The 26,028-nt window shown below is 42.2% G+C and overlaps 1 protein-coding gene across 4 annotated transcripts in view; it reads right to left on the bottom strand.

Annotated features, from left to right (window-relative positions):
* The window catches only part of ST6GAL2 (ST6 beta-galactoside alpha-2,6-sialyltransferase 2), a 256,017-nt gene that overhangs the window by 61,971 nt on the left and 168,018 nt on the right, over window positions 1-26,028 (bottom strand). The window contains exon 1 of one of the 4 annotated variants that reach the window (XM_039535127.1): window positions 4,180-4,374. The exons of the other annotated variants lie outside the window; for them this stretch is intronic. The gene's annotated coding sequence lies outside the window, so the exon portion shown is untranslated. Of the gene's footprint in view, window positions 1-4,179; window positions 4,375-26,028 lie in introns of those variants that run through there. 4 annotated transcript variants of the gene reach the window in all.

The raw sequence follows: 26,028 nt of genomic DNA, 5'->3' as shown, positions 1-26,028 counted from the left end.
CCCCCTCCCGCGCTCCGCGCCGCCGCGGTTGTTGGTGAGTTATGGGTCACACATGAGGGCGTTCGGGGATCGATCGATAGGCGTCTAGATGAGATCGAATATCGATCCCCGATCTGCCGCGATTGCTACGCCGATATGGTGGGTGAAGATTTTCATAGGGTGGACTGTATCCCAGAAATTGTCTCACTGATCATTTCCACTTCATTTGTATTCTGGTGAACACTCTCCCCTACCATTTGTAAAAATCCAACAGAAACAACATCAATTGCTTACACTGACAACTAATATTAAAAAGGTGGTACATGTTTAGCTTCTCTTAATGCCATTAACAACTAACCCAAGGAAAAGGAGCCAGCAACACACGCCAACTAGCTCTACATAAACCACCAACACGTGCTCTGTAAACCCTCAGTGGTCCCCAAATCAGTTTGAAAATTGCTGCTGTAGCAGAGGAGTGTGTTCCTACTGAGAATTTTACATACAATTCTGGACTGGACAAGCAGATATTCCAGCACTTTGTGCTAATATACCCGGGTGAAAATCCAGAGTACTCCAGTACGGTAAATCTTCAATAACTCCACCATGACCTAATTTAGCATGATCAATCTGGTCCTTTGTTTTATTTACCACAGCTCTTGCCAAATTGAATTAAAGTATCAGATTCCATGAAAAAAAAATTAAGACAATGTAAGTTTTGCATGAGAGAGCACTCAAAATCAGAAAATGGATATGCAGATTTTGTTAATGCAAAACCTTAACTCTGCCCCCAAATGCAGTGATATTGTATTGTATAATATAAGAAATCATGTAAACCCTCCTGTGACACACATGCCTAAGGAACAGATTTATGGTTGGCATTTCCTTACTTGAGCACTTAAATGGACAACCCTAACGTTCTCTTAAGATCATTTTAAAATGGAATATCCTAATTATGTGGTTTTCTAGTTTTTCTTTAACACAGAGGAAAGCAAAAACATAAGGAAATGGCACTTCACAAGTCAGCTGTCCTGCTGTCTTCCAGTAGTTTGTGTAAACTCCAAATCTGGAATTATCTGTCCAGGCATTCCTGGATAACCCTTGTCTGTGCACAGGTGGGGCCACTTGACAAAATATCTTCTACCACCACCATCAGGAACTGCACAGATCCGAAAGTATATCACAGTAGGCTTCCTCCTACAAACCGTAAGGGGCAGGGATAGCTCAGTGGTTTGAACATTGGCCTGTTAAACTCAGGGTTGTAAATTCAATCCTTGAGGGGGCCACTTAGGGATCTGGGGCAAAAATTGGTCCTGTTAGTGAAGGCAGGGGGCTGGACTCAATAACCTTTCAAGGTCCCTTCCAGCTCTAAGAGATTGGTATATCTCCAATTATTACCTTTTATTACCGTGCGAAGTGCAGAGCAGCCCTCACTTAAGTCCCTATCTTATACTGTACAAGCCACAGGCAACTGCCATGCCTACATAGAGCCTCTCTGACTTGAATGGCTTCTGCATGGATACTGTAGCCAACCCACTCAAATTGCAGAATCAGGGCTTAATCCCTTGCTCATTTAAAGGTGCAAGGGACTTACCCCAGGCACAACTTTAGTATGCTTCTCAGTACATAGTTAAGTTAGCCAGTCATACATGCACAACATAGACTTATTTAGCTATACAATTTACGATCTTGGTTAAACAAAAAAATTCAAAACATATTGCACATGCCCAGCCTATGATTTTTCAGTCAAATCAAATAAAATTCACCAGAAAACTCAAACACACTTCTCTTTCTTGGTCTATTTCCAAGTCAAATTCCAAATCACAGCCATTCAGAGTAAAGGGTTATTTTAAACAAAAATTGCACAAATTTTATTTTTAAGTAGGAAAATGCACCCTCCCCACATTATCAAAACCAACTGAGTTATTTTTGCTCAAGCTTTCAAAAATAATCAATCTTCAGGCAGAGACCAAGCCTAGGAAATTTCATCCCAAAACATGAAAACTCAGAAAGTTCGGAGAGACTAAAAACAGAAGGTTAGAATAAAAACTATTATGCAAGCTTGACTATGATGATTGCTGCAGGCTCTACTACAACATCTCTTATTATTTAACATTTTTTTTACATGCGAAAACAAATTAATCTTAATATTCCATAAGTAGGGCCCTACCAAATTCACAGTCCATTTTGGTCAAGTTCACGGTCACAGGATTTTAAAAATCATAAATTTCATGATTTCAGATATTTAAATCTGATTATTTCATGGTGTTGTAACTGTAGGGGTCCTGATGCAAAGGGGAATTGTGAGGGGGTTGCAAGGTTATTGTGGGGCGGGGGTTTCAGGATTAAAATAAGTATTAAAATAAGAAAGAAATAATTGGAGATATACCAATCTCCTAGAACTGGAAGGGACCTTGAAAGGTCATCAAGTCCAGCCCCCTGCCTTCACTAGCAGGACCAATTTTTGCCCCAGATCCCTAAGTGGCCCCCTCAAGGATTACACTCACAACCCTTGGTTTAGCAGGCCAATGCTCAAACCACTGAGCTATCCCTCCCCCCACCCCCCCACAAGTATTGCCCCCCTTACTTGTGCATTCCTGCTAGCAGTGGTGCTGCCTTCTGAGCTGGGCGGCTGGACGCCAGCAGCACAGCTCTGAAGGCAGTGCCACTGCCAGAAGCAGCAAAAATGTAAGGATGGCACAGTATAGTATTGCTACCCTTACTTCTGCACTGCTGCCTTCAGAGCTGAGCCCTTGGCCAGCAGCTGCCACTCTCTGGCCACCCAGCTCTGAAGGCAGCAGCAGAGATGCAAAGGTGGCATGGTATGATATGGTATTGCCTCCCTTACTTTGCACTGCTGCTGTCGGGACACTGCCTTCAGGGCTGGGTGCCTGGCCAGCAGATGCTACACTCCAGCCACCCAGCTCTGAAGCAGCGCAAAAGGAAGGGTGGCAATACCATGACTCTCCTACAATAACCTTGCAACCCCTCCCCCCGCCACCGAATTTTGGGTCGGGACCCCAGTTTGTGAAATGCTGGTCTCCTCCGTGAAATCTGTATAGCATAGGGTAAAAACACATAAAAGACCAGATGCATTTTTCACTGCTGTGAATTTGGTAGGGCCCTATCCATAAGTGATTAAATAAATCATTCATAGCAGTAATCAATTCAAAGTATTTTTCTAATATTCATTGACACCAATTATGATTAAAATAACTATAAAAATAGTAGAATATCACTGAGGCTAAAATACCTGATAAAAATATAATCATTCGGCAGAAAGGACCAAAGTTGCATACTAAAGGTACATTGATAATCAATATTTTTCAGGGGGGAAAGGTACTTCTTACAATATAAAACAGTTGCATAACTATTCCAAGTTCAACCTGAGAAAACTAAGAGGGAGCTAGTAAAAAAGCCTTGGAAAGCAATCTCACGAAAAGGTCTCATTTAAATTCCTGGAAAGCGCCGCTTCTCTAAATATATCTATTCAGCTCTCTGAACAGGCAAGTCCTGCTAAAACACACACACTGCCTACTGTAACCCTGCCTGAGACTGAGCTATGCCACCGAGAATCCATACGGCTTCACGTATATGTTTCCCACCCAGTAAATGGTGGAAAGCAGAAAACCGCCCCACAAAAAGTAAATTTTGCGAGCGCGTGTGTGTTTGCAGCCCAATCCTGGGCTTTTTCTCAGATCTTTCTATTCGCGATCGCTACCGGGGGGGGGGGGGAGAGAGAGAGATCCATCCCGTAGCCTCCAACCCCGGAGCTCTTTGCTCTATCGGCGAACCAGCACGGCAAGGGGGGGGCGGACAGAAACCGCGGCGCTTCCCGGGCGGGTAACATACTTCGACCTCCTTCCGCGCCCGGCCTGAGCGCCGCCGCCGCGGCGAAACCGAGCCCGCGGGGCGCGGCGGGAAGGCGGCGCGGGGTCCCTGCCGACCTCCCTCCGACCTTCGCGCCTCGCCCCGGCGGCGCAGCCCGTGCTAGGGACGCCTCAGCATCGCTCCGCTGGGCGCTGCCGGCGGGTCCCCTCCTTGCCACCTTGCGCAGCCCCCCGGGCTCACCCACCGCCAGCCGCCTCCCCGGGGGCCGGTCACGCGTGCGCCCCGCTCCCGCCCGGCGGGGGCTGCTGCTATTGTCTCTCCCCGCCTCGCCCATCGCTGCCCCTGGGAGCGGGGCTGCTTCGCCCCCATTACCTAGCAGGAGCAGGGCTGCGAGAGCCGCGGGGAGCTGGGGCGCGGCGGGGGCTGCAGGGCGGCTGCCCGCCTGGCTGGAAGCGCAGCTCGCTGCTGCGGGGCGGACATGCTGAGGCTGCTGCTCCTGTGCAGCCGCCGCCGGGTTGGGAGCTGCAGCCGCCGCCGCCAGCTCCGCGTCCGGGACTGAGGGAGGGAGGGAGCGCGGGAGGGGCGGGCGGCAGCAGGCTCGGCGCTCCCCGGCTCATTGTTCGGGAAGGACAGGGCGGGGTCACTGCTGCCTGCCTGGGGCGCGGTGCCCCGCCTCGGGCTCCGGCGGGGCCGCGGGGAGCCCCGCCGCTGGGTGCCCGGGGGACGCGCGCCCGCCCGCTGCATTGGCCGTGGCCGGCTGGGGCCCCGCGTGTCCGACGGGGGGTGCGGCTCGGGGCGCTGCCGGGATTGGAGCCCTGAGCCTCAGGCGTCTCCCGCACCGCCCCCCCCCCCCTGGCCCGGGCGGGGCCTCCGGGCGCTCAGCCGCGCCGCCTCCCCTAGAGACAGGACCGAGTTGGCGCTGGGCGCTTTAGCCCGGCCGCGGAGAACCGCTGTAGCTCATCGCTGGGCGAATCCACCAAAACACGTGCGCCTGGAGAGAGTTTGCGGGGTGAAGCCGGGACCGGGTGCATTGAAACCTGCAGTTTCTAACAACCGCGACCTTGCTGGAGGGTCACCGCCAATGGCAACCTATGTCTGCAAGCCCGCTGCCTGCAGACAGCGCAGGTTGCCATGCAGGAGCATCCGCAGCAGGTCCAGCGCGCTACGCTGCCTTTTAGTTACTGCCCTGTGGCTCGTCCTGCAGTACATGCCCTCAGTAGTGCCCTCTAGCTGCCTCACTAGCCGTTTTGGAGGCTACATGAGAATGATAAAGTATCTTGCAAAGTAAAAGCAGCGGGTGAGGGGAAGAGGGGACATATTTTTCCCATACAAGAAAGTTTTAGGTACAATTTAGTTTGATTTCTGGCGGGCGCAAACCCCAGAAAGGCGGCTGATGTGACAGTTCCACCACCCACGTAGAAAGCAAGGCAGGCAGGAGGTATTGAAAAAGGTTGGGCTTTTAAGATAACACTCCATTCATTGGGGAAACATTTTAAGCTTGTAAAGACTTAGTTGAAGTTATTATCTACATGTCTACAAATTGTGTATAAAGGACTCAAAAACAATACAATGAAACCTGTAAGATCAGCCCCAGCAAAGGAAATAAAAAATAAAAGTTAAAAAGGAACTACTGTAAATGCACCTTTGTACCTCTGCATTTTTAAGTAACCAACCCAGACTGGTTGTTTCCTGCTGGATTCTCAGTTAGCTCCCACAAGCAGATGTATTAGAATGAAAGTTATTTGCTACCTAATCCTTGCTAGGCAAGTATTTGGATAGCCGCTGATTTTATTATTTTAGGGCTAGAGTCTGCTATCCTTACTCAGATTTAATAGTAGTTTACCACAGACAGGTGGGTGCTTTGATCACACTTTTTATTTGAATTGAACTATTCACCTGCTTAAAGATAAGCATCTACATACGCCTTTGCAAAACCAGGGTTTTATTGTGTCTGTATCTGTTGTATCTAAAATATTCAAAACAAAGTTTATGAAAGAAAATGTTTCTTAACTGTTCAAGAAAAATTAATCAAAACAATGGGCATTAAAGTTAAATAGGAGACAACATGCTAAAACAAATTAAAATAGAGCATGTTAAAACCATACAAATAAAACAAAGGTGTTAAAGACAAAATAGGACCAAGAAGCAGTGGGTTAAAGATAAAGAAGCCCAACTGTTGAAACAACCCTCCATATGCAAAGCAAATACTAATGATCATAAATCTTTAAGCACTTTATCCACTTAGCCTATTTACTATTTGACTGAAGAAAGAGGAAGTTTGTGAAGGATACATCTGATTAAGCAAACAAAATAACCTTTTTCTTCAAGTTAGGACACTGTGAAGTCAGGCTTTGGAAAAGAAGTTACTTTATCTGAACTAAAGTAGTAAGTTGTAGATATAGACATGAAACGTGAATTAAATAGATTGACACTCCTTGTGCATCACAGAAGACTGTAACAGCAAAAGCAGCCTGAATAAAAGTGTTCTCACCAGAGATGTACTTAAGAGTTTGGCAACTGCTGGGTAATCATTCTAAGGATTTGTTGCTGCCTGAAAGTTATTCCCATAGTCATTCAAAAATCTAAAATTTTAACTTAATGACAATTTTATTTATATATGCTTTGCCTACCAAGTAACCTTTTTTTCCCCCTAGATTTGTTGCATCATGCTACAAAGATACCTGCTGGCTGGTACAATTAATCATAAGCATGTGTCATACAAAAATACAGTACAAGATATATATTCCTAACCCAATTTTCTTTTTTTAAAGTAGGAATTTGATTATATAGAAATGCAGCTTCTGATATGTATATCACAGTTCTAAAATGTGCTATTCTTTATAGTCATTCCACTTTTACTATTCCAAGTGAAAATTAATTTCAATTTAGAAGCAGAACAAATGAATAGTATGAGTTAGGTCATATTATGAAAAAGCTGGTAGCACAAAGATATTCTACATGTGATATAAGGACAGCACCTCACCGGGAAATTTTTCTCCCTATCAGGAGAATTCAACAGTAGGGAGTTAAACTGTTTGAGCACAAGTCTCATAGGTAGATTCTACTGATATTAAAGTCCATCTAAATGTAAAATTTATCTCGTGAAAGGCAGTTAGAGGTTGTCTGCAGACAGATAAGGTTTGCTTTTGCCTCTAGCTTGGGGTACATTTTGCTTTTGGCTCAGCCAGTGATCTCTGAAGAACAAAAATCCGTATAGCCCATGGTTCCTACCACTGGCCTGATTCTGATTTCACTTATATTACTGTAAATAAAGAACAACTCAATGGATTTACATTCGAGAAAAGACTGTGTGAGATTATTATTATCAGCCCCCCTGTGATTTCAAAACACCTGGAGAAAAGGTTTGAAGTTCAGAGGACAGTAATTGCTGGAAAGTCCAGCTTTTCTAAAGGTGCAAGAATCTACATGCAAGTACTCAAGTATGGGTGAGCGTTTCTTTTATATATAGTTAGCATGAGGATAAAGTTTCAGATACTATATACACACCGATATGGTTTCTGCTTTTCTGTTACTGAATTTAAATACTGGTGTAAGTGCATCTATTATTTTGTTGCTGAATTAGTGGCACATATATAAAGGGACTAAATAACCTAATTTAGCCTGATCTTGAGACACAGGCCCTTAAAGTTATAACAGATCAGTGTAGTGATCATCTAAATCTACAACATATAGTTTATAACCAAAGCCCTGTTACAAATCAATTAATCACTCCCAGGACATGTCCATAACAAATGTAATGGGTGAAATCCTGGCCCCATTGAAGTCAAAGAGGTTTTGCCATTGACTTTAGTAGGGCCAGGATTTCACCCAAAATAACCTATTAGAATTAGTCTAGCTTTGAACATAAAGGGCTAAATTATGGCTGTCCCAATATGTGGGTGGGGTGGAAAGGATGTGTAGGGAGCTCTTATTTCCTCACCTTTGCATGTTTTGTGAGCACCCCAGGCACGACTACTCCTACCAATAATGCTTACCACCCCATAGGAACACATTTGAGTGGATTAGACCCCACTCCCCTGCAAACCGGCAAGCATATAAGGCTACAGTGGGGAAAGTGTATGACACACCTCTTTGTCATATAGGTATAATATACACCTCTATGACCTGGTAAGCATGCTCACTCCAGTACCTCTGGAGGCAGCGTACCTGCTGCTTCTCTTCAAAAGCACTGTTTCCAGCTACTTTGTCTCCTTCAGTGTGCTTCTTCCCTGTTCCACCTCTAATGCAGCCAAAAGAAAATCTGAAGACTTTATATATTGTGTTCCTGACAAATGCTGAACCAGGTTTTGTTTTTAATTGTGAAGTGGATTTTTAATAAAGTTACTGTAGTTGACTTCCTGGTGCCTCAAAAGCGTATTGGGTTTGCAGTTGTTTGCATTTGTACGTGGATTTAGGAACTGAGCCAACAAGGAATTAATATCCTGCCTTCAGGAGAGGTTGTGGCCCAATTTTCTTTTTTCATATCTTCTAGAAGATGATCAGTGGAATAGCTTTATCTCTAAGGGAAGCTATTTCTCTGCCCTTCAAAAGCACCATGATGAAATACTCAGTAGCAGAATGATAGGGTAGAATTCAAGAATTTAGGTAACTCAGGTTGGAACCTGGTAACTACAGCATCCTGGCTCAAGGGAATTGGGGGGAGGGATGGGGAGGCAGGAAGGATGCAGTGCTTACCAAATTAGCAGGTTGTTGCTAAAATAAGCCTGGTATTTTGTTAAAAATCCCTTTCAAATATATGTATCTGAAAAACAATCTAATCATGGACCAGATTCAAATAGACACTGAAACTCATTCAGCATGAACAAGAGTTAGATGCAGAGTAAGTGCTATTCACTAGCGGTAAGTCTTATAATAAATCTGGCATAAAATGTAAGCTTCACCGCTCTAGATGTGGGCCCAGGATACACTGTGCCTCAGAGACACATTTCTGAGTCATAATTTCTTTCCTGCTTCTTCCTTGTTCTTGAAGGGCCATATTTTACTGCTGGCCTAACCCTCTGGCTTAGCTGTATCTGCCAGCAAATAGAGTCAAGGCCCTACTCCCCACCCCTGCCAATACCTGTTTCAAGGAGGAAGTAGGTATTTAGCCTCACCTACTGCTTTGTGTGCAGACCCAACTTTTCTGCAGACGGGTGTAAGGGGTTTCTTGCGCTCTTGCATTGGCATGTAGCACAAGTCACAATCTTGTCCTGAGACTTCTTCCAGTAGGATAACCGGACTAAGAAGAAATTTTTAAAAATTGAAAAACACCCTATTAAAAACTTTGTACTAATTGTCATATCTTCAGATGTCCAGTAAGCCATCATGTGCCTGCAACAAAGACTTTATACAAGGTAAAAGAAGGAATCAACAAAGTGGAGAAGATTTCAGCATGAGCACAGTAGGAGACTGTATTAGTCTGCTCCAAGCTCAGTCTCCAACCTCAGCTGATCGCTGTCTGGTCAGTTTTTCACAATAGCACTGGGAGATAGTTCTAGAATTTAGGCAAAATCACACAGATAGTCATCAGGTGGATAAGGACACAGACTCCATGCTAATGAAATTGTCTCTTTCTTGAAAAGAAATTGCAATTAGCATCCGAAAGAAATGTCCAGTAAAAACTTTTTACAATTGCTAACTTTGAGGAACCCAACCAAAGGTCTCTTAGCATTTTCCATTGAAGCTGTAGAGGCCTGATCCTAGAAGCTGCTACATTTTAAAAATGTATTAGTAGCTGTACCACTTGATAGGCACTCTGCATCTGCAGTTCCCATTGACTTCAATAGAAGTTGAGGTGCTACACATAATGCAGCATTTATATGCTGCTTTGTGACTTATGTAGGCATTATTGATGAGCTGCAATGGGTCATTTCTTCTGTCGCGAAGGTTAACTGAAAATCATTTTTCATGTAACAGGTTTCTGAAGAAAAAAAAAAGCCATGTCTGCTGACTCATCAAGGAATAAAGCAGCGTGCATAATTCAGAATGGGAAATGCATCTGTGCTGATGGGGCACACTAACACAGAAATGTATGCATTTTCATACATTCACTTGTAGGATAACTGGCTAATCTTTTAGAACCTCTCACATTTTGGGGTCCCGTCCAGACTAGTGAGTGGTTGTATCACTGCCTGCCCTGTTACCCTGGCTGTCTTAAATGCACTTCTTTTGTGGCTCACAACCTGGACACCAACAGTCAACAGACAAGCATGCAGTTCCCTGAGTGTGTTTGTGCTGTACAGCCCTGGTTCTGTGATCTGACCCCAGCAGCCTGCCTGCAATACAAAAGCCCCACCCTGGTCTCCACCAACCTTGGTTACTATTTGTAGGGTGACCCTAACACACAACCAAGTCCCAAATTTCTCCATAACCATCTGCCTTGAAGTGTTCAGACATCTCTTGGACAACTCAGAGAAATAAGACAGCTTGTTGTGCCTCTAAATAGAGAAAGCACAGCTTATAGCTTTGAGTTAACAATCACTTTGATTCAAACACAGCACTGTGTTGCTTTAGATTAAAAGTAAAACAAGATGAACTCACTTAAAACCTCTTTTCTTGTTAAAGTAGAAGGGATAAAGACAAAATTATTACAAGCAAATAAAAATAAAATGCACTTTCTAGCCGTTAAGACTTAACAAGCTACAGTCTTGGTTTAAGGTAGATTTCTTACTAAACTTTCTTCTTTGCAGCCATGGCTGCCTTTCTCTCAGTCAAGTCCTTCCACAGAACTAAAAGTATTGGTTTCCCTTGTCTTCCTAGGTGAAAAATCTTTGCATAAGCAGGTTTCTCATTTATACTCAGTTCCCAGAGATTTCAGGTCTCTTAACTGAAGGACCCATCTTTCTCAGCTTGCAAGAGCTCTGGTCCTGTGTGTCTGCCCAACAATGGATGCCCAAATGGCTGCTTCTGTCTTTTATATCTTCCCAAACTCACTGTTTTGTCTCCACACTCCTGTGGTTCTTCACTTCCTGTGGACTTCCCATTCCCCTGCTGATTCATATGTAATTGGGGTTTCCATTGTTTTTGGTCACACCTTGCTTAATTTCATTGGAGACAGGTAGATAGCTGCCTTCCCTCCTGTCCGGGATAAAACCTTTTCCTCCCTGTGTTTGGTCACAGACTTTAAAACTATATTAATGAGTATCCATAATTCCTCATATAGTGTTAATACACATATTTATGACAATATTAATCACCAGTCTGTCATTAGCTTTCATAAACAACCTTACTTGATACACTTTTATAACACAATAATATTGTATACAATCACTTGATTCAATTACTTATTATTTGAGGTTCAGACCCCCACAAGAGTTTTTCCCATGAGTAGAACTGTCATTTAGTTACTCACATACACTTCATTGTAGCTGAAGTGGAAAGGTTAGATTTAATGTCCAAAATAACCCCATCAGGATTTAGCCTAAAAGAAAACTATTAGTTTTCATTAGCACAGCAGTCTGGACAGTCACATTATAACAAAACATTTCTCAACATGCATGCTCTGCAAAATGTTAAGACAAATAATGAAATATGAATATTGTTGTACATACATTACATTAATCCTCCCTGTGCCAATGTTGGTGCACAGGGCAGAAACTAGTCCCTTCCATTCTTCTCTGGCATTTGCTGCTGCTTCCATCTGCTCTATGGTGTTGAGATTGACTGTTCTGCCCTCCCTGCTAAGGGTTCTTCTTCAGGTTTCTCTTGAGTGCTCTCATTTCCTCACACCATTTGGTTTCCACTTGACAACTTCATGTGGGTGTCTGTGTGTTGGCATCTGGCATACTTGCTCCAGATATGTTCAGCCCTTCCTTCTGATTCTGGGGTGAAAGTTCTTCTGAGGCTAACCCAGGAAAGAAGTTTTTCTAGTCTCTTTTATATTGGGTCCTCATATTGCTGGAGTCACAAAAGCTACCACAAAACTTTATTCTGTAACACTTAGAGTTAAATAAGTTATATATACAAATAATTGTTAGTTAAATAGTACATTATAATCAGAAGGGGGAAAATAAGTATAGACTAGGGAGGAAAGATATGTTTTGAAATGCTGTAAGATGGCTGCTACCAGCCATAGGAACAGAAGAGACAATTTTAATCGAAGTCTTTATTTTCCACTACATTTCACAGTGCAAAGTTAGTACATAGTAAACAGCATTTCTCACTGGGTGGCAAAATTCACCTCTCTCCTGAACAAAGCTTAAATTAGTTGGTTTTGTTCAGGGAACAAAGAGGCAAATTCTGCTCTTAGTTATACCCTGGCAGACCCTTGCAGTACAGTACAAGTGAGGGCAAAATTTGTCCTTATATCAGGAAAGAGATGGAATTCACACACAGAGCATCTGTGGAGAATGCAGGAAATGTCTATTATTTTTATGAAAATTAGGCATGACTCAGTTTACCCACTCACTTTTATATTGATACCTACTGGTCTCAAGGGTAACTTTCCAGAGACATTAATTGAGAACAGGAAAATAAACAATGAATGGACTGGGTGTGGGTCACATAGATGCTCTAGTTTGAATGAACTGTCAAAAACCATCAGCATGTTTCGAGAGCTACCTATGAGATACAGTGGAGACCAGTGACTGCTGGCCAAGGGGAGTATGGATGAATGACTACCATTCTGATTACAAGACTTCCAGGGGCATAGTGTTGCTTGAGCAAACCCAAGCATTGCTCTGGCACTTGGAATCTAGCCTGGAGCAGCCCCCTGGCACTTCTTGTATATGACCCTCAACGCCAATCAAGTTGGCCCAGCCGTCAATGTTCCCTTTAATCCACATGCATTTGACACTTGGGTTCCGCTCTGCCTGCTGGGTCCTCTTGCCAGAATCCATGGGCAGTTCCTCTCGGCGCTGGGGTCTGGCCTGAAGCTGAGAGCCAGCAGAGAGGGGAAAGGAGCGGGTTGAGGAGACAACTCTCTTCTGAAGACCCCAGGTGTGGGGACAGGGCTCAAGCCAGTAGGGAGAGGTAAGGAGCTGTTCAGCTGTAAAAATTTGGGGTTTGATTCCGCATAGCATTACTCCCCTTTTACGGTATTCCTGAGCTGTAAACCTCCATGGTAGGGCTGGATCCAGAGATCAGAAGGTCAAGTGGTGAGTAAGGGGAGTGTTGTAAGAATGACTGTCAATCACACAATCTTTTTGTAAAGTAGTAGACAAAAGCTTGTTATTACCTGTAATAAATTTGTCTCAATATTAGTATAAGTATTACAGTAATATGTAGAGGCACCAGTCAGGACTGAGCCCCTACTGTGCTAGTTGCTGTACAGATAAAGAGTAGAAGACAGCCTTGAAACATATACAAACTAAGACTAGGTACAACAACTGGATGTAACAAACAATTGGAAAGAACTGTGGAGGGAGGAAGACAGTAATAAGGAGGTATGTTTATATGGACAGCTATAAGGAGCAAGTTGGTCAATTTACTTTTTAGAAATGATAAGATAAAAATACACAAAATATAATGTAAACCTCAATTGTAACAGCCATTATCTACCTAGCCATTAGCACTTGGTGGTTTCCCATAGGTATGACAATAGAAGTGGGTCTTGTGGGAGGATTAGAAGGACAGGGTCTCAGCTGCACTGATTAGTTCAGAGAGAGTTTCCATGTATAAAAAAGCATAAAGGTCCTTGGGGAAGAAGCAGACAAGTAAGCATCGGAGGATAGCATTATTGGCAGTTCACACTGAAAGTGGAAGAGGAGGACAGGATAAGTTTTATAAAGAGCCTTAGAGGTGTGGACCACAAGCTTGTATTTGATATGGAGCAATGGATGCCACCAGAGGGATTCAAAGGGGTGGTCAGAATGACAGGGTAGAAACTAGTCTATTCAAAACAGTATTCAGTAGCAGAGTTTTGAAGGGATCTGAGGGGAACGAGGTGGGTGTCAGGAAGGCTAGAGAGGAGGAGGTTGCACGAGGGAGAAGAGGGTCTGCACAAGAGTATTATTAGCATGGACAGAACGAAAAGGGTGGATTTTAGAGACATTATGGAGGAGGAAGCAGCAAGATTTGGTTTTATGTTTCTTCATTTAAATACATCAGCTATAGCATCTGTGGCAGAGGGTCATTTGTTGGAGAAAGTTGTTTCTTACCCAAAAAGAAACTCATATCCTTCTCTTTCCCATCTTTTTATCTTATGTTGCTAAAGTAATTGTCTTCCATATAAGCAGCAGCACTCAGAAGTGCATGCAAAACCAAAGAAGGTATGCAAACTTGTCTGCAGAGAACCTCTCAATTTTCTACAAAAATATTGTGTCACAAGGATCCATTCCATATGGAATAGCATTAATACTGTATTTCTTCTTCATCATGGAACCTCCAAAACCTTTCTCCTTTTTCTGTCCAAGTCTTGGAGGCACTGATTCCTATTAAAGTATATAAAGAAGTTGACTTCATTTTGCTTATTCAGGATACTGTAGGTAGAGCAAGGATGACTTAGCCCTAAATTGAAAGAAAGTTTTCAAGATTACGACACTTGAATTAGACTCATTAGGCCAAATTCTTCTTCAGGCAGAGGAGGCTGAAAATTGCACCCCTATACCTCCGTTGGGTCAGTTATGTTGTTATGTGTCTTCTCTCGTGAGGGAGGACAGGTGGCAGTACTCCTGGGAGGGAACCTATACATTGCAGCAGGGGTCCATAGGAACCTACCCAGCAGAAGTCTTCCAGCAAATGCTGTGAATCAAATAATCTCCCAGCCAGCTTGCCCTTTTCCTTTTGCATATGGCCTTGCTCACTTGTGAACTGATTAGCTGCTTTCAGGCTCCTCTGCAGAGTAAGGTTGCTGGGCAATTTGTGCCACTCTGCCTTCTTCTCTTGCCTTTGAGGGTCCATGGACTGGATTATTCATATGTTCCAAGGCCAGAAGTGGTGATTGTGATCATCTAGTCTGAACTCCTGTACAACACAGGCCATAGAACTTCCCCACAGTAATCCCTAAAGCTTTTAGAAAAACATCCAATCTTGATTTAAAAATCGTCAGTGACCCAAGGTGAGTTGTTCCAGTGGTTAAGTATTCTCATCATTATAAGTTGCAGCCTTAGTTGCAGTCTGAATTTGTTTGGAGGCTCGCTGTGGTGCACCCCAAAGGCTGAAATCAGCCCATCATGTTTCGGATAAAGGAGAACGGCTATATTTGGAAAAACAGCAGAAATGCAGAAAACATTTTGACACCCATATGTGTGTGTGTAGTTTGGTTAATTACACTTACAAAAATATTTGAAACAGCAGTTATCCAGCTGACTGAAGTTGATGTGCATCTGCACGTACTATATTTTGCAAGTGGTTTTTATTTTTTTTAAATAAGCCGTAACTACTTTTATCACTGAAAACAAAAACGTCAGACAGCCCCAAGCAAAAGAAACAAATACCAGATAAAAACAGATGAACAATGATAAGATAGTGTTTTATATCCATTTCTAAAATACAGTCCAATACCCTTTAAATAGCATAGCGGACTTAAGAGTTGTGAGATGTAGGGTCAGTGTCCGCTTGGCAAATTTGCTGCATATACAGTGACTCCATTCCTCGATGAATTGGCCTGAGACTGTCAGCAGCCAAGAGTTCTATTTAAACCCACCTATGAAGGAAGAGGAAATGGGACTAAGCAGTTAGTGTTCAGACTAGGATGAGAGAGGTCAAAGGCGCACAGCCCCCTGGTGTTACATGAGACTTGTCTATACTAGTAGTGAAATAAAATGCCTTCTGTTAGTTTTCAATGATATTGTTTCCCTTAAGTCTCAATTAAGCAACAACCACCCTCAGTTAAGCTCACAGGAATTCATTCCATTATATGGCCATCAGCTTCCTTGGACCAATTACATTTGTTGCGTATTTCACACTACCAAAGCTTTTTTAAAAAATTGCTTCAGACATAAGTTTTAATATTTCTTAACAAGACAAAGTTTTTAAAATTGTATCAGAAGTTTCTGGAACTTTCCATTTAATCAAAATGAAACCTCACTGTCTGGGCTATTAAACTAATTCCCAACAATAAAGCAACTGATAAAGCTATGTTCTGAAAGTCAAAGTCATATTTTCTGCAGCTAAGTTGAATTGTGTCTACTGTAACTCAGTGCCTAATATTTTCCTTGATATTATTGACATCAGGATATAAAACACATGCACAGTGGTTGTCATTTAAAAAAATCAATATTTGCTAATTTTTACCACAGAAGGATATCTTAGGTGCATCACACCTTTCCTGTAGAAATAGCTGTCAAGCAGACTAAGCTATGTATGGTATTTCTAATGTGCTTTTATAATTTTACATGATATCTATTTCAGATACCATATGTCTGATTTCTGTTGGCAAATATTTATTCTTTAATGGAGACCACTATAGCATTGTAAATAATGGATAACAACCTATAGTTAAACAGTTTAGTTAAAAGGATGTGATCATTTCTCACTGTAAGAATATGGAGGCCAGCTTCTTTCCAATATGGATTGAGTTTAAAAGAGGTTTTAATAACTAAATTACCCCACTGAGATGAAATAAAATTGAGAACTTAACGAGAACAGATCTTTAAATTAACATATACACAACAGGAAAATTTTACCATAGTGCCATTGATACAATATATATTTATTACTAAGGTGTGAAGTCTCATAATTGTTGTTGCACAGATTTTCAATTAGATAAAATTTACTGGTAAAACGTTAGTTAGGTTTTGGAATACTGGTGATACCTTATGATGACAGCACACATAAGATGGATTTTGGAGACTTATGTGTGATAGAATTACCAATTTGAGATCATTTCTGTAGGGTTACTGCACTATAAAATTAAGCACTATATCACTGAAGCCCACCCCGATCTGAACTTAGGCGAGGGGAGAGGAAGGCAGTCCACATTAAAACAGCATGAGTGGGATTTGAAACAAAAGACACAGGTGATAAGGTGCATGTAGTCTGTCTTCCAGGTAGTACACAGTGGGCTGGGCTCTCCTAACCCAGCAAGAGAAAGCTGGCCTGTATGGGAGAGTACACGTTTAGGCTTTTCTTTACCATTTTAACCCAATGTCCCTGAACACTGTACTGCTGCTGACTATTAAATAATGTCTTGTTCTGAAAAGGCTGTTCTGTGTTACTGGAAAACATCAGCTGGGTGCATAGGTCCCAAACAGGGGTCCAAGGTCCTTTGGACCTGCTGAAGAAGCTATGGTGAGACCAGAGGTGCTGATGCCAAGGACCCTGGCTCAGAGCTGTGGAGTTGCAGGGTTTGCCCTTCATCAAAGTGGTAGCCCAGGGCCTTTCACTAAGAAGGGTACAGTCCCAGAAAGATTGTGGAAGGGTCAGAGGTAAAGCATGCCCTATAATATCGCAGCAGCATCGAAGGGCATTATCCCTGCTGTTGCCCACTAATAGGGATTTTAAACCACTGGATTAACAAAAGTACAGTTGCCATGGCCCCTAGCCCTACTAGCCCCAAAGTAGCCCTTGGCTTACTGAGAGCTGGCACACAGATCTCTCTGAGGCAGGCAAGTAGCATAGAGAACTCCTCCCCAGACAGTCTGATGGCTGCTTTTACCACTCAGCTTGAGAGGTGCACAGGCCTTCTGCACCTGGGTGAATTCCACCCTCTGTCCATTTTATATTGCTGTCTTGAGGGAAATGGTTGTAGTTATTCTCTCTTCTCCCACAAGCTGCCCTTTCTGTGCCAAGAGCTTTCTGAAGCTTCCTGGAACTGCCAGCCCACATTACAGTTTGCTCCTGGTGAGGAGACATCTTTGTATCCACCAATGGAAAAAATATGCTCAAATCTTAATAAGATGCTAGGGACCATTATTTGAGAAGTATTACTTTTATTTTCCTGTGCTTAAAAGGAAGTTTTGTTATTTCAGGTGGAGGCAGTTGAGGTTTCTGTCTATGTAGGAGTCTCCCATCTCTGAAAAGCTTCATTTAGTGAAGCAAGGTAAGATGCCAGAGAAATGGGAAAAGGGATGAATATAGAACTTGAAAAACAAAGGAGATGCTGAAGAAAAATGTTTGTGTCCAAACTGCTCTCCATTATAACACAGTGACACCCAGGCCACTGAGAGCAGAGTTTGCCCTTTGATTTGTCAGAGAACTTGAGCTTTTCTGGCAAAGTCTGAGTTGAATATTGTGTCCCTTTTAGCACAGTTGCAACGGCACAGTACTCTGTTTAATCTCCATTTTATCTCATCCATCATCCACAACTCTGATTTCTACCGTGATTCTATAAAGTCAGTTTACTGTACAACACAAAATGAAAGTCAAGTTAATTTCGCGCTCTACCCACCTCAGTCTGATTAGCACAAATTAAATGTTGTGCTAATAAGATGAAATGTGTGACCACAAAGCGGAAATCCATGGGTTCTCGCTGACTGCTGGGGAAAATATAGTTTCTTGCTATTTGTGGAACATATGAGTAACATGAAAATATTTTTATCACAATAACTGAGAATTTTGCATGACATTCTCAATGTACAGCATTAGATTGGGGTATCCCTGCTCTCATAAGGTGGGGGGAAGAGAGGGCCCTTTGGGAATTTGAGGCCTAATACATATTTAATGTGATAGCATGTATCAAGAAGCATATTTCTCCACTGATCACATACTATGTAGACATATCAAAAAGTCATTTCTTATGACTATCATCCGTGGGCTAAATTCCTCAGCTGTGGCATCACAGTTGTGCAATAAATTTAAGTGTACACAAGCAAGTTTTCACAGCATTCGACCCTATTGCAGCAAATCATTTTGATGACCGTGAGGAGACTCACAGATGTCACAATTCTACCACCCAGCAACGAGCCATTGTCTTAAAATCATACAATCTAGTCCTGTTCCGATCAAAGTCAATGGGAGTTTTGCTATTGATTTCTGTGGATCAGACTCTAGACCAAATTCAGACCAGCATAGGTTGGTGCAATACCATTTCACTGTCATCTGCATCAGGCCTGAATTTAGCCTTACTGTCTAAAATGTGTTATTCCTGTTCGTCTCATCTTTCTCTGACAAACATTCTTATAAAAATAAGCACACAGAAGGGAGGAGGAACAGATTGTACTTGACTTTAACACCTCCACATTTTTGGTCTGATAGCCCTTAAATATTTAAAAAACACACCATATGAGAAATGTAAATAAGACTAAGCACCCATCACAAGGTTCTGATCACATCACAGCCCACTCATACTTCATTCATGGAGCAACACAAAATGGCAGAGGACTGTGTTTTGGAGTGAATAGTACTGAACTCTCCTCTATGCTGTTGGAGTATAATTTAGCTGGCAAGTGTCAAATTTAAGGCAACATTTTTTAAAAGCAAGGGCAGGTAATATTGCCTGTTATACAGCATGTTTTGCAAAGCATATACATGCCTATAAAAATAAAGGCATTTTTCACATGCAAAGGTTGTAGTATCACAGCAACAGAGGTGCTAATGTGTCCATCTAACTCTGATTTAGAACTGTAGATGAATCATAGCTAGCTTTGAGAGGAGACTTTCTGAATGGCTGTACACATTTTTCCTGTGTAATTTTATCTTCTGTTTGAAGTCTTTTAGACTATTGGCCTATGGTAGTGAGCTTGGGAAAGGGGAAAATGCAACAACTGGGATATGAAGGCAGCACAACGAAAATGGGCCAGATTTTCTGCTACCTTGCACAGGCACTTCCTCCTCTGCAAGTGAGATGTAAAATGCTCTCAGTCAGATCAATGACTAGGCACGGAGTGGGGAATCAGACTCAATGTAATAAACAAATGGAGGCACCCTCCCCTTTTTAACATTAGATAGTGAGGGTATTTTGCAGATAAAGTATGCGTAGCTGCACCAAGTTTGGGGGTGAAGCCCCTTTACCTGTAAGTTGACATATATTAGTTTTATTGGGACTTGGTTTCTTGCACATGCTCCACTCTGCCTCAGCTGATGACTTTTTTACTTTAAGGATCAGCAGAGGGGCCAGATCATTGGCCTCTTTGTGCCAAAGCTTCCTTCAGAGCTAAGAATTCCTCTTCCACAGAGGAAATCCCTGGCAGGCACAGGATGACATAGCTACATTTTACCCATTTATGGGTTTGTTGCAGTAGGAGGGAGCAGGGTTGGAGGGTGCTGCTCTCTTGGTGAGTCTTGCTGATGTATTGCCCTTTCAGAGCAATAAGAGGGTGTCAGTTTGAATAGCTGTGAGTCAAAACATTACTGACTTGGGCCAGGGGCTAAACCAACCCCCATAGCCACCCACAGAATTGGGAGAGTACAAAGGAGGTTTTAAGTTACTGTGACAGACTGTACCCTTGTGTTCATAACTTTTACAAGGCTATGATAAATTTTGTACAAAGCATGCCTTGTGAGGTATCATTTGAAAACTCATAATCTACTGAACATTATTGTCCTGATAAAATGCGTGCAGCAACATTGTATGTAAAGTTATAAGATTCTGCTCTATGACATTGCTGAGACATTCTTCAAGTTTAGAAAAGCAGCACAAACCAGTTCCTCAGGGGCAAAAGGCTAGCCAACGCCTCAGTCAGGTGCCAACATAATCAAGTGGACTATTACTGGGTTAAGCGACCATTCTTTGGCAGGAAGAAGGGTGTGAGAGAAATGTACATCATGGCAGACAGATTTGCAACCACCTGAACCCCAGCTGGAGATGATTCTCAAAGAAGAGAAATGCTATAAGGGAGAACAGAGGACAAAAATCACCTCTCTCTCCTCGTCTCTACTCACAGCATCAACAGTGTTTGAAAGAGAAAAGAAGCATCATCAGACTGAGGGAAATATCCAGCCAGACTGCTGTGAGCATATGGTGAGAAAAACCTTTTTATTTCAAGTTCACTTAGCTTGTTAAGTGAGGTATTATTTTGTGTTTTACCTTTTATTTCTTTGTAATCAATTCTGACTTTTATAACTTCTTACTTGTAATCACTGAAAATCTATCTTTCTGTAGTTAATAAACTTGGGGTTTTTTTGTTTTATCTAAACCAGTGTGTGTTTGGATTGAAGTGTTTGGGAAACTCAATCTGAGATAACAGGTTTGTCAATATCATTTTCTATTAATGAAATGATGGGCTTTCTACAAGCTTGTACCGCACAGAAAGAAAGAGCTGGGCAGTGCAAGATGCAAATTTCTGGGGACAAGTCTGAGATTGAGAATTTACTGGTGTCACTTTGCAATATAATTCAGGAGTGGCTGGGTAGAACACTCATGTCATTCAGCTGGGAGTGATTTTGCATGCTAGAGGCAGTGTGTGAACAGGCCAGGAGTGGTTGTTCTCACAGCAAAGCCATGTAAAAGGCACCCCAGATTGGAGAATTGAGGGCACACAGCTGTTCAACAGTCCATATTGTACCACGGGGAATGTCAGTCACTTTGGGCCACTTTCTTCAAATACATCTAACAGAGCTATGGTATACCTGAGCATCTAGTATTTGCAGTACTCAGTTTGAACATTGAGGGTTGGATTCTGCATTCAGTTACACTTCAGGACACATTCAGAGTAGCTCATTTGGCCTCAACAGAGTTATCTGCAAATATACCCTGGAGTAACTGAGGGGAAAATTTGGCCCTTACTGTGGAAAATAATGCCAGCTTTATGGCTGCTACCTCTGTTCCAGAGAATCTAGTTTTACGGTTGTCCGTATGCTAGATACACAGTTGGATGATCTATTCACAGCATAAAAGAATGTCTATTAGGCCATCGAGAATATAATTGTCACAAAGAAACTTGTGAAAGATTGCATAATGTATACCTGTCTAATAGCGTCCCAGAGAACTGAGTTGTAGCGAGAAGAGTCATATAGTCCCTTTCACTGAGCTTTTTATGAAGGATTAACGTTATCATTAATTAATGCTAGGCACCATCTCCTCTCCTGTACATGTACTCTTGTGGCTTGCCCTTCATCCTTTCGCAACAGAAGGCTGATAAGACAAAAATACAGTCAAATGCTAGGTCATTTTGGTAATGTATTTGCTATTGAACATCTAGCCTTCTTTGGAAGTTACAAAGTCGCCTTATACACAGGAATATTGGGTGTTTTGACACCAGTAATTTCAACTGTATACCAGGCATAGGTGAATCAGGCCTCAGAAATCTGTAACATTATTAGGAGCCACGAGATGGCCTGTTACAGCTGCCCCTTTTATAAAAGGAAAAAATAGAAAAAAGTATCAAATCAATTACAGTAGAATCCTTATTTTATGAACAATTTGGCAACTGAGGAATTAACAAAATCAAAACGTTCATAAAACTAAACCTCTCAAAATTACAGGAGCTATGGTGCATAAGTTGCGGTCTGGTGCACTGCATCACTTTATCTTTTGTGCAAACTACTGCAAAGCAATTTCCAATGCACTGAAAGCATCTGAATATGAAAGGACATTGAGTTGTTCTTCATCAATATCACCTTCATTATTCAATTTTTTCCATGTTGGGAAAAATGGTTCATATAATGGGTTGTTTCCTAGACTGGTGTTTATAATAATAATAAATTAAACTGAACAAAAAAACACAACCAAACCAAAAAAAAAACCCACGAGGTTTTATTTTAATATGGGCTTCAGATTTGCTGAAGATATTTCAGAGCACTGGTATTTAACGTCAAGCCACACTATTCAAATATGAACTTCATAACAAATATTTATGGATTCACTCTCAGATGGTGCTAAAAACAAAGCTAGGATGGGTAACATATGATCAGATTCCAGAGTCTCTTTTCGCCCACGCGTATATTGATGGAAGCCTTCCTAGCTGAACCTAATTACATACATCACTTTTTTTCCATCTGTTAATAAGTTATTACTGTAGTGGTGGGAGACCTGAATACATAAACCACTCACTGCTCTATGTGCACTAATAGAGTCACAAGTTATTGCTTGGATGCCTCCATCTGAATTTTATATTTATTTATATCATGCCATGCCACTGTGCGTATGCTAACAATTAGTTGCTTCATTTTAATGAGGGTGGACTCTTGCCAGTATGCCACTGAAGCTCACTCTTCAAAAGATCTTATTGTTATCAATGCTTCTGCAAGATATGGTATAAACCTGGTAAGAAATCACCATCTCCAATATCCGAATGTAAATAAGGTGTATTTGTTTAAATAGTAAGAATAATTAACCATTGGAACAATTTACCTGGGGTCATGGTGGATTCTCCATCACTGACAATTTTAAAATCCAGATTGGATGTTTTTCTGAAGTATACATTCTAGTCATTATCTTGGGGAAGTTCTGCGGCCTGTGTTATACAGGAGGTCAGACTAGATCAGGGATCAGCAACCTTTGGCACCTCGCCCGCCAGGGTAAGCACCTTGGCAGGCCAGGCCTTTTTGTTTACCTGCCACGTCTGCAGGTTCGACCGATTGCGGCTTCCACTGGCCACGGTTCACTGCTCCAGGCCAATGGGGGTGGCGGGAAGCCGCGGCCAGCACATCCCTCGGCCCGCACCACTTCCTGCAGCCCCCATTGGCCTGGAGCGGTGAACTGCGGCCAGTGGAAGCCGCGATCAGTCGAACCTGCGGCAGGTAAACAAAACGGCCTGGCTCGCCAGGGTGCCAAAGGTTGGATCCCTGGACTAGATGATCACAATGGTCCCTTCTGGCCTTAGAATCTATTAATCTTTTCTAGTTTAAAATCCAATAGTAATCATGCAATTTTCTGCCAGTTTTTTAGGGTAGGGTTGGATATCCTAATCTGAACAAATGTAACCACAATGCTTTTATTCTGTGTGGTTCACTTGTCTTTTTCCCTAGCTGTCTGGAGCATAACACAGATCTGCATCATGTTCTTCCATGGTAGCGCTAAGCACTATTCCAGGGGTTGGCAACCTTTCAGAAGTGGTGTGTCGAGTCTTCATTTCTTCACTCTAATTTAAGGTTTCACATGCCAGTAATACATTTTAATGTTTTTAGAAGGTCTCTTTCTATATATATCCCCCCAATATATAGATATATAGATATATAGATATATATATAACTATTGTTGTATGTAAAGTAAATAAGGTTTTTAAAATGTTTAAGAAGCTTCATTTAAAATTAAATTAAAATGCAGAGCCCCCTGGACCGGTGGCCAGGACCCAGGCAGAGTGAGTGCCACTGAAAATCAGCTTGCATGCCGCCTTCGGCACACATGCCAAAGGTTGCCTACCCCTGCACTATTCATATCTCCAGCAGAGCTATTCTGGTTTACACTAGTTGAAGATATATCCCATAGATTTTTTCATATGCATTTTGCTTACAGACACACCTTGTACAAGCAGCAGTCACCTGCATAGCCAGTCTCTGTTGAGGGAGGAGGGAAGAGTTTTGAGAGCTGATCATATACATATGTAAGCATTACACTGATTTGTGCACCAGTATTCAACTTGAACTTAGTGGCAATTTTTCTCCCTTCTGACTATATTTAGTCCCGTTGGGACACAACAGTTGAACCTGGTGATACTTCTGTCCTTAGTGGATGCTGATAACTTTCACTAAAACATCATTGGTGTTGCATTGCGCTTTCCCATCCATCCTTTGTATTTATTAGGATTTATAGACTTTTGCAAAGTGATTTCCTCTTACCATTGTAATGCATGTGTCCTTTTGATGGACATCCGGCTGGCATTGTGTTCTCCCACATTTGCCACTGGCTGTCCCTTTGCTTATAGATTTATAGCCTGCCTGCAGACAGAGTTTTGCTACTCCATACAGTGCCTCCTTGTTAGAACTGGATTTTAGCTGAACTTGTGTCATTTCATGTGCTCCAGCACTGTCTCCTGCTTTATTTAAATCAGCCTTTGCACCCCACTGTATTAGATTTTGTTAAAATTTGTCAAAAACAGTAGCTTGTCTTGAATCATTTCTTCCATGTCTGCAAATGCAGAGTCCCGAGCCAACAAATCTGTCATAAACCATTCTATGGGTTCACTTGGACCTTGTACTGACTCATGAAATTTATAGCATGCCAACACTGGATTAGCTTTTGAGGTGATAGATTTATCAAAACCTACTGTAATACACTCAGATTTTCAGCTGACATCTAGCAAGCAGTATATATATATACCTCTTTCTCCTGAGCAGATTAGCAGATATTTTTCTTCCTCGTCTGTGGATTTCAGGGGACACTCAAAGTGAACTCTGTATGTTGTCTGAAGTTCTTCCAGTCCTCAGGAAGATTCATGCCTTCTCAGTCTCTCCCAGCAGATAGACTCCTTAGTTCTGTACAGTGTTCTTTCCACAGACTCATTCTAAATTTACAAGTCATCTGATAGTGTAATCTTTTTATACCACTAATAAATTGTGTTTGTGGTTATATCCTGTTGGCAGCACTTGTGCCTCAAGAAAGGAGTCAGTGAAAGAAACAATGGCAGTCAACATACCTATATGCTCAGCAGCCAACCATGGCAGCTAACAATAAGCTTTTCACCTACAGCTAAATAAAACTTGTTGGTACTATTGTAAATAGTCTATCTGGTGGCTCCCAACTATGTTACAAATAAAGCATATGATATATTGCAGTAATTGCCCACCTTTAATTGTAAGTATTGAAATTGCAATTAAAAACACAAACAGAAAAAAATAGTTTTTTTGGTGTTTGTTTTTAAAAACTTCAATAAATACCAGGGAATACAATTTTCAGAAGGGCATGATTTAGGAGCCTAAGTCCCATTTTCAAAAGTGACTTGCCTACTTAGGTGCCTAAGTCTCACTGAAAGTCACTTAAGAGCCTTAGAAAATGTAACCCCATGGTCCTTCTAATTTCACATTGTTACCACTAACTGCCCCAAAGAGAAGCTCCTAGCACAGGGATCGGCAATCTTTGGCACGCGGCCCACCAGGCTAAGCCCCCTGGCGGGCCGGGCCAGTTTGTTTACCTGCTGTGTCTGCAGGTTCAGCTGATCGCGGCTCCCACTGGCCACGGTTTGCTGCTCCAGGCCAATGGGGGCTGCGGGAAGCGGCGCGAGCTGAGGTAAACAAACTGGCCCGGCCTGCCAGGGCGCTTACCCTGGCGAGACGTGTGCCAAAGGTTGCCAGTTCCTGTCCTAGCACTACAATATTTATTTATTTTAACAGAGCCTATATTTTTGGCCCAAATCAGCATCGGGTAGGCCTCTCCTCAGCTTCTGTGCATGCCCTTCAACAATTCTTAACGGGCATGTGCAAGCGTTATCGAATATGTATATTTAACCTTTCATAATGCACCAGGGAGTTAAGCCTGTTAAAATATTAAGTTACAATAGCACCATTAGTTGGCACTATTGCTTA

Source organism: Mauremys reevesii, linkage group 1 (genome assembly GCF_016161935.1).
Source record: "Mauremys reevesii isolate NIE-2019 linkage group 1, ASM1616193v1, whole genome shotgun sequence".
In the NCBI taxonomy this organism is placed as follows: Eukaryota; Metazoa; Chordata; order Testudines; family Geoemydidae; genus Mauremys; species Mauremys reevesii.
The sequence above is the reverse complement of the archived record's forward strand: the minus strand, read 5'-3'. Positions and strand labels throughout refer to the sequence as shown.